Source organism: Camarhynchus parvulus, chromosome 4 (assembly GCF_901933205.1).
Source record: "Camarhynchus parvulus chromosome 4, STF_HiC, whole genome shotgun sequence".
Taxonomy (NCBI): domain Eukaryota; kingdom Metazoa; phylum Chordata; class Aves; order Passeriformes; family Thraupidae; genus Camarhynchus; species Camarhynchus parvulus.
The window spans coordinates 33,332,777-33,341,276 of record NC_044574.1 but is presented as its reverse complement, the minus strand read 5'-3'; the positions used below and the strand labels follow the sequence as shown (position 1 = coordinate 33,341,276).

The following is an 8,500-nucleotide window of genomic DNA, read 5'->3' as shown; positions in this document are numbered from 1 at the left end:
CTAGATGCATGTTTCTTTTGCTCTGCCTTTGTAGCCTAGATTAACAGTGGAAATATATAGACAGAAAATCTACTTGCGAATTAAGATTTGCAGCAGGATTACATGGTACACAGAGATTCATACAGGAGAGAAGAAAAAAGAAATTTTGCACAGGGATACCTAAAATATGGAAACATTCTCTGGAGTAGTATTTAATGACACTCTAAAAATTATAATTAGACAAAGCAATCAATCTGCTTTTATACTAGCTTGGAAATTTCCTGGAGAATGTGACAGTACAAAAATTATTTCTTTTCTAATATTTAAAAATTAAATGAGAAATAATTGTTATATCACACAAAAAAAAAAAAAAAGAAAAAAAGAAATAGCATATGTCAGGTGTCCTGGGTCCTGTTACCTCTCTGGGTGTTAGTATCAGAAAATTCCAAAATTTCTTATTTCTGCTATAAGTACCAGTCACTTATTAATCTTCCATGGATCATGAAAGCTGCCATATTCTTCAGGCTACTTGCTCTGGCAGGAGTACAGTGTGCCTAAATGCAGAGGTTGTACAACTAGAAAAAAAATATTGGTTAAAATTTATTCTCTGATTGTATATGAATAATTATTTAGGTTCAGAGGGACTTCCAGTGGTTTCCTCATTCATCTGCTAGATCAGCTCCAAGCAGGCCAGGTTGGGTGGGGTTTCTCAGGGCTGGGTCCAGCTGAGTCTCGAATCCCAGCAGGATGGAGACCCCGTGACCTCTCTGAGCATCCTGTGCCAGGGTTTGCCCATCCCTGCAGTAAATGCTTACTGGTTTTGGATGAACTAGCAAGGAGGAACCAACTGCTTCATCTTTCTGTTGTTGTCCACTGAATCCATTTCCTCTTTTACTGAACCTGAGCATAAACCAAAAAAGCTGCTTTCATCCTGCAGCCCTGGCTGGACTGCTTTCTTCTCCTCGTAGAGGAGAACACTTCTTACACTGAAATACTTAAAGATATGTAGTCTGATTGTAATTTCGTGTTAGCAAGAAAGAGCACACTTCTGGTTTATTCTGCTTCAGTAATTTGCTTTCCATTTTCCATAGGAGTCTATTGCAAGGTGAGAGAAAGTCTGTGAGACATTGGCAACAATCAGGCAACTATTCCTTTATCTTTAGAGGTAAGCTGTCATTAAGTGTGTTGTTTGGTATTGTATTGGAAGGGAAGTGAAAAGAAACTGGAAAAATGAGAGTGGTGTTTAAGAAACCTGACATTACTATGCATAAAACAGTTTGCCTGTTTCTGTGGATGCCTATACCAGTAATATTTGTGCTATCTTTTACCAATATTACATACCTCTTACCCTTCGTCCATTGGAGTGCAGAACTTCCTACTTACCCCGCCTCTAGTTGGCAAATATTTTAAATAGATGTTTCTTCCCTCTCTCACTGGCAGCAGAAAAAGTACTTTAACTGTTTTTTTCAGTTATCTAACCACGATGATAGTGGATTTTATAGGAGTGTATATAGTTTTTGATTGAGGCAAGGACAATCACATTTTTTGCCAGGACAGTATTTCCCTGAAGTTTCTCACTGTGAAAAAACTTTATTGACTGAAGATAGGTTTTGCCTGCTTTCAAAATACTGGAGCGCCAGCCCCTGTACCTCAGTTTTAAAAACTGGGTACTCATCAATTATAGAAGGGTGGTAGTAACTCTCCCCTTATTGGAGAAGGTAGGGCCTTACCAAGAGAATGACGTACTGCTTTTATTTTTTAGCATCTTAATTACTTAATTTTGTGTTATTCTAGAAATTAAGGAATATGCTGAAATATAAATTTTAGTAAGATTTCTTTTCAGAGAAGGAACTGTGTAATAAATTACCGCACTGTGGAATGCTATCATTTACTAAGGATGAGGGATATACCAAGAGATTAATTGGGTGTTCTCTTTTTCTGAGGCAGCTTTTCCTAGGAATAGCTGGTTTTAAGCTTTTCATTCCAATTTCTGTCAACTAGATTTCTACAATGAACAGCCCAAAGGAGTATAAACAGGAGCTTCTGTTGTGGAATGCACTTCCTTTTTATTTTAAAGCATCGATTAACCCTTTTTAAAACTTTCTTTTGATGTGACCAGACAAAGAGACACTCATATATCCCTTTGGGATTTGCCTGCAGTGAACCTTCTTCAAAAATCATGACCTTGGCTGTCCAAATGACAAGGCTCTCAAGTTGTTAAAGTAGATTTAAATGAGAAGAAAGCAGGATGCCAAAATGCGTTGCTGTAGATGTAGTGAAGCAGTACTTGGTACTGGCTGAAGCACAAGTGAGTGCATCAACCACACAGGTTGTTGCTGACAGGATGGAAACCAAATCCAGCAGCATGCAGTGAGACACATACAGCAACGTTCTCATATCTGAACATGCAAGCATTTAATACATAAAGATGAATACACATTATGCTTTCCTTTGTCTGGGGTTAGGAATTTCGACAGTCTTTCTTGGTAACAAGGACATTCTTTGTAATGTAGATATATGTATACCTTTGCCTTTACAGTCATAACAACTTCTTGTCAAATGAACCAAAAAGTCCCAAGTGAGACTTTCCCATCATGATAGAACAAGAACTCAATAACTTGTTATTCAAAACCCTGTGATAGAATACATTTCTGTCTTCAGAAATAGGGTTCTTTGCGCATTTCCCTGGGAAAAAATGCACTCCAGTGATTGTTTCAATGTATGCACGGGGTTATAAAGGGAGTTTCAGAGATACTGTACTTATCAGCTGCACATGAACAGTTTGTGGTTTGAAGAGGGAACCTGGGATGGAGAAATCCAACCTTCTGTATCCAATTTTACCCAGTGGAATATGGCATTAAACAATCCTATTGTGTTTAAAATTTCATTTTGTCTGCTGGAACACTAGACCATATGGTTTTTTTGGAGAAGCTTATGGATGGTTTGTTCATCTTTGTTTCCTGATTTTCTACTTTACATATCAGATAATGTGAGAAAATGTATTGTGAATATCAAAGGTAACCTTTGAAGTTCAGCATGGTGCTAAACTGTACCTTATGTCTTATTTATTTTATTGGAATACAAAAGTTGTGTCTTTTTCATTTTGGTTGCACATTTGAACTAAAGTCAGATCGAGCCGATGTATAAAAATCTGGTAATTGTGAAATATTTAATTAGAAAAGTGTATGGATCTTGTGTTTCACAAGAACTAGGTGAAGAATTGAGCAACCTCAGGAAAGATACTTTGTGAACCAAACTTGAGCTATATTTTCTGACATCAGCCAGTCTTTTTGAAATTTTTAGAAAATCCTGGTTGTGATGTTTTGGGTTGGGTTTGGTTTTTTTGATTTTTTTTTATTTTCGCTGTAGCCAACAGTTATTTACTTGTCTTATTTTATACACTTGTTTTATACAATAGTTTACAAATGGAAAATTTTCTTAAGATATGTATTTAGAATATAGTATAGCTAACCTATAGAAGTGCTTAAGTTATGCAAATATATGTGCTGTGTGAGACACACTAGAAGGCTGTGTATCTCTAGTTGTTTATATAGCTTTTAGCGTTCCTGTGTATTGCAGTTTATTTAGATCCATGTTTTGAGCAGGTTGCATTTTTCTTGCTTCTGAGAGTTAGTGGAACAGCCTCACAAAGAAGTGCCCTTTGATGATAAGATTGCAGAGTAGGAGTGAATGAGCAGAGGAGGAGTATGCCAGACTATAATAATGTTTGTAACATTAATTAAACTGTTTGTTAAGTAATATATTCGGACAGACGAGTGTTTCCCAGCTTCTACATAGCCCATTATGTGTTCTAGTAAATTAAAACTAGGAAACCTTTGTTGGAGTTATAGTGCTCAAACTGACATCTAATTCCCCCAGACAATAGGTACAAGCCTGCAAGCCTCCCTAATTCTTTCCAGTCTTTACATTTATTGATTCTTTTGTAAGCGTGTTTCATCCAGTCTATTACAAACAGCACTGGTTAGAAGTGTGAAGTTTACCACATCTGACCTAAGGCACATTAAAACCAGCAGCTATCTGCCAGACAGCCATACAGTTGGGCATCCCAGATTTACTTCCAATCACTAGAAAATTTGGACCTTTAATGGCTGGTTTGGTTCCTGGTTTGTGTAGAGGGACTGACATGTTAATTCTTTGATCTGTCTGGTTTGCAACTGAATTTAGTTCAGCTATCATTTGTATTCCTGGTTCTAAATGTTTTATTACTTAGGTTGGCTTATATAAGTAGTTTATTTTGATTCAGAACTTCATTTTCCCTAGTCCTGAGTAATGTTTTGCATATACATATGTATGTTTCTTACTACAAAGTATGGATTTAATCCTTTTTTTCTTAACTTGTCCATTTTTTTGCATGTCTTATTATGACAAAGTTACCAAATAATTAATGCATAATCTGTGAATGGATATAGTAAATTTTAGTGAAATGGAACAGTAAATTTTAGTGAAATGAGCACAATACATTTTTATTATTTTCTTCATCTTATACTGTAAAATATATGTAATTAATAATTGATAGTAAACAAACACATCTTATTTTTCCTACCATATTCATCACCAGTTTCAAAGCTTTGAAGTTCAGTAAATAATTTATGATAGTTGTTAGTGTAAGGAAATCTAACTGTACTCCTGATCCTGCTTGCTTTTTGTCCTTGTTGTTCTCAAGCATAACTTTGATTGGTAGCCAAACTGAATGATAAAGAATGTATGAATAACTGATGGGGTTCATTAAACAGATGAAAATTGAATCAGCTATTTTTGATTTAAAACATTTAGAAATACATAATGAAAATTTTGTGTATCTTAATTTTATTTTTTTAAATTTGGAATGAATCACATGAGACAATGAAGAAGTGAATGTTTTAAATACAAAGTGAAACGTGTTTTCAGCCTGCTTTTGTTCTCAAAACTTCAATCAGGTTGTCTTTTAGCCTTGTTAAATATCTTGCTGAGATCTGCTGTATTTGCTGAGAATGTAACAAAAGTTGTGAGAGTGCAAAAATGAAGAAATACATGGTTTTGGCCTTAACTGAAATGTTCCATAAAATGTTTTAATTCCTTTGTTTTTCCTTGCTTGCATTGAAAACCCAACGATTGTGGAGAGATTTTTAAGCATTGAAGAGATTTTTATTTTTCCAGGTCAGTCAAGCTCAAAAGGTTAGCTTTTATTTGTGTCTTTATAAAAGTTCTTAAATAATCCAGTAATATATTGTGAGTCTTCAAGTATATTATGACTTACCTAAAACTTGAAATAGAGCAGGAAAAAAATACATGATCTCAGGCAGAGAGGTAAAAATTCTGTGTAATTCTGTAACTTCCAGGTACTGGTTTATGGCATGTCCAGTTTAACCCTCAAAACAGAGTGAGATCAGGACATAGCAGAGTAGTTTGAATCCATCCTCATTTGGCTGCAAATAGCAAAGCAGTGTAAAACCTCTCATGGAGTTTTGCCAGACTGAGTGGGGAACTGTGGTAAGAAGTTTGATGCACCTAAGAATTTATTTAGTTTCTTTTTATTTCTTAAACATTGTGTGCATATAAATGGAGCTGCATGACAGCACTTGTGCTCAAGGCGACAGGACAGTGTAGGAATCTGTGGCCATTCCGTCCCTGGGCAGGCTGCAGCCTGCAGTGCTTGTCTTGCTGTGTCGCTGTGCATATGTGGAGCCCCAGGCCTTTGTTTCTGACACGGGTGGTCTGGGAGCACGGGGTGTAAATGGGTTCTGTTTTGTACAGCTGTGATTACAGTGAGGCATCACAGTGAAGCTTTAAAGAAGATTTTCAATGCAGGGCTGAATATATAAGGCACTAACAGGAGGAAGCTGTTATTCCATGGTCTAGGGTCTTCTGGGTCTGAGATTTAGGCTGGTTTGTGAGGCTTTCCACTTAAAGATGATTTATAGGTATCATGAGCCAGATGTTGTGAAAATTACCAAGAATAGCAAGAACCTGTTATTGGCTTTCAGAAATTTATTGTCTCTCAAGGTTTCCTGTACACCACTGATATTTCCCTTGAAATCAGTGTGGGACTTGCCTTGTGTTGGCAAGACCACATTAAGCCATTATTGTCATTAGTTCACTAATTTTTCTGGTATGGCAGATGACAGAAGAGGAATGTTTTGGGAAGTTTCTGACTTTGACCAATATGGTGATAATTTCACTTGGCAAAGGCACGTTACTACTCTCTCCCTATTGAGTAATAAAAACCTTCTCCAGAAAATGAATTTGTTAGATTATTTCAGGGACCAAAAAAAAAGGCCACCATCTTTTATAATTAAGAGTTAGCCTAAATATAGATGTTACCATCTACTGCTTAGTGTTGTTTGACAGTGGCAAATTTTTTCCTTTAGAGGTCTGTAAATGATGTGATGAGCAAGTATTCAATCTTCATTTGGTAGTTTTAGCTGCTTCTTGAAAAGTACTTTGGTTTGGCTTTGTTCTAAAAGCTCTTCTTTTTCTTTTCTCCCATGGTTTCTTTCCTGCTTGTTTTGTCTATTTTTAACTGCTGCACTGCAAAACCAGTGATAATGATACGGCTAATGATGAACACCCATATTCTTTTGGAAGCTTTAAAATTGTTAAAGGATAATCAGCAAATAACATTACAAGAAATGTGTGACTGCCGTGTGATCTCATGCATGTTAATTTTTCACTGCAAAAAGAACCTGTGTCTCTGGCTTCATAGATCACCTTGAAGGATTGGGGCTTGCTTTTTGTAAGGAGCATGGTTTGCAACAATACATCACCTTCGTTTCTTTGCTCCTAGAGAGAATCTGCTGACAGCAGGGCTATGATAGAACAGGCCACATCCACCATTGACTTTTTCCTTTCAGTGTCACCTTGGGACATCATGTCTGGTTTCCAAGTGATGATAATTTTGTAACTGTGTTTTCGTACTTCGCTTTTTTTGTTGCCTTGTGCAGCCTACTGGCTCTTCAGGGGCAAAGTTCATGAGTTGCACAAAGTGGGTGCAAAAATGCTGTAGAAGAGGAAAAATCTCATTTTCATGTTGCCTTATTATTTTTTTTTTAGTCAGGCTTTGTGAACACGTAAAAATTGTGCAAATTTTTATTGAATTGTAATCTGGTTTTGTAAACATCTGGATTTCTTGGCAAGGATGATAAAGCAGAAAAGGTGGAGAAAAGACAGATTTCAAGGATAAAAGGAGCCTTAACTAAAGGAAGCAGGTTAGCAATTATGTGTGCACTGCCAATGTTCAAGATAGAATACTGCTCACACACAGAGCTCAGTTATCTGCAGAACAAAGGAGCAGCTTACAGAACTCTCAGTACAGAGAGACCCGGTAGTAATTTTCGTGACCTCTTGTAATCTTGTAAAATTGTGAGGTATTCACAAATTCAATGCTTTGTTCTGCTCATTGAAAATCTTTGGAGTTAAATTAATAAAACAAACTTGTGTAGCTATCAGTGAATGCCTTTGTGAACTAAATGTTCCTTTTCAGGTCACTAGAATTGCCACTTAAACTATCAAAAGCAGGTGCTTTAATTAAAATAATTATTTTTTTGTGCAAATCTACTTGAAGAAATAAGTAATTCATGGTAAAAGATATGAAAATTGGAATCTGACAAATGTGTATTTGTACAAAACCTTTCCATAAGTGCTGAACTCTGTCTTAAATGTGTATTAGTTGCTAAATCAAGTCAGATGTCTGAGGCGAGAACTGGAGAGCTGATAGCAAATATTCATAGTGGAAGCTGATAACAGCTTTAATTAAGCTGCTGCTATCTTTCCATGATAAATTTAGAACTTCTCCATAAGTCATCTGACTTTAATGCTCTATTTGCATCCAGGAGTGTTTGATTTAGATCAGTGTCTCTGTTAAGAAATCTGCAGATGTCTCTTTGATAGCCCTAGCTGTCTCTCAAGAAGAGCCTGGGAGCTTTGTTTTCCTGTGTTGCAGGATAGAGAATGAGGTGTACCTTGACCTAAAGCTGACCTTCCAGCGTTTAGCTTTTTCAGGGTTGGCATACCCTGAGGAATACTTATTTCTTTAATGACTAATGCTTTCTCATACCATTTCTTGAAGCCAGAATTCCTTAATCTTTTTGTTACTGTACTTCCTTAATTCAAAGAAGCTTTACCATGAAAACTGGGTAAAAGGACAATTTTAGAATAATGCTAGAAGCTTGGTTAGGCACAGTCCAAGACGGCTCTATTCATGTAGTGTTAATTGCAGTTAAACAGAAAGGTTCTAAGATAACAAATGATGTGGTGAGTTTTTAGAGTAGCTATTTAGTATTATGGCACCAGATTGTTTGAATGGATTTGTTGTCTATGGTTTTGCTTTCAGCAGTTGTACACATTGTAAATGCCTTAATCATCAATGACTGAACTGTCTGAGACACTTCTTTTTATTTTAATTATTTTAAGGGCAGGGAAGAACAAGTTGATTTAAAAGTTAATAACTGTATTAGAATTTTTTGACCAAAAAATAAAATGTGACCTTTTTTTCATGTCTAGAAAGTCTGCCATTATTTCTGAG

At 36.1% G+C, this 8,500-nt stretch overlaps 1 protein-coding gene across 30 annotated transcripts in view; it reads left to right on the top strand.

Moving 5' to 3' along the window:
* The window catches only part of TENM3 (teneurin transmembrane protein 3), a 1,284,378-nt gene that overhangs the window by 914,233 nt on the left and 361,645 nt on the right, over positions 1-8,500 (top strand). For 23 of the 30 annotated variants that reach the window (XM_030947662.1, XM_030947654.1, XM_030947682.1 and 20 more), the window contains one exon: positions 1,071-1,144. The exons of 6 other annotated variants lie outside the window; for them this stretch is intronic. The gene's annotated coding sequence lies outside the window, so the exon portion shown is untranslated. Of the gene's footprint in view, positions 1-2; positions 1,145-8,500 lie in introns of those variants that run through there. One more of the 30 variants, XM_030947668.1, reaches the window with a different exon arrangement.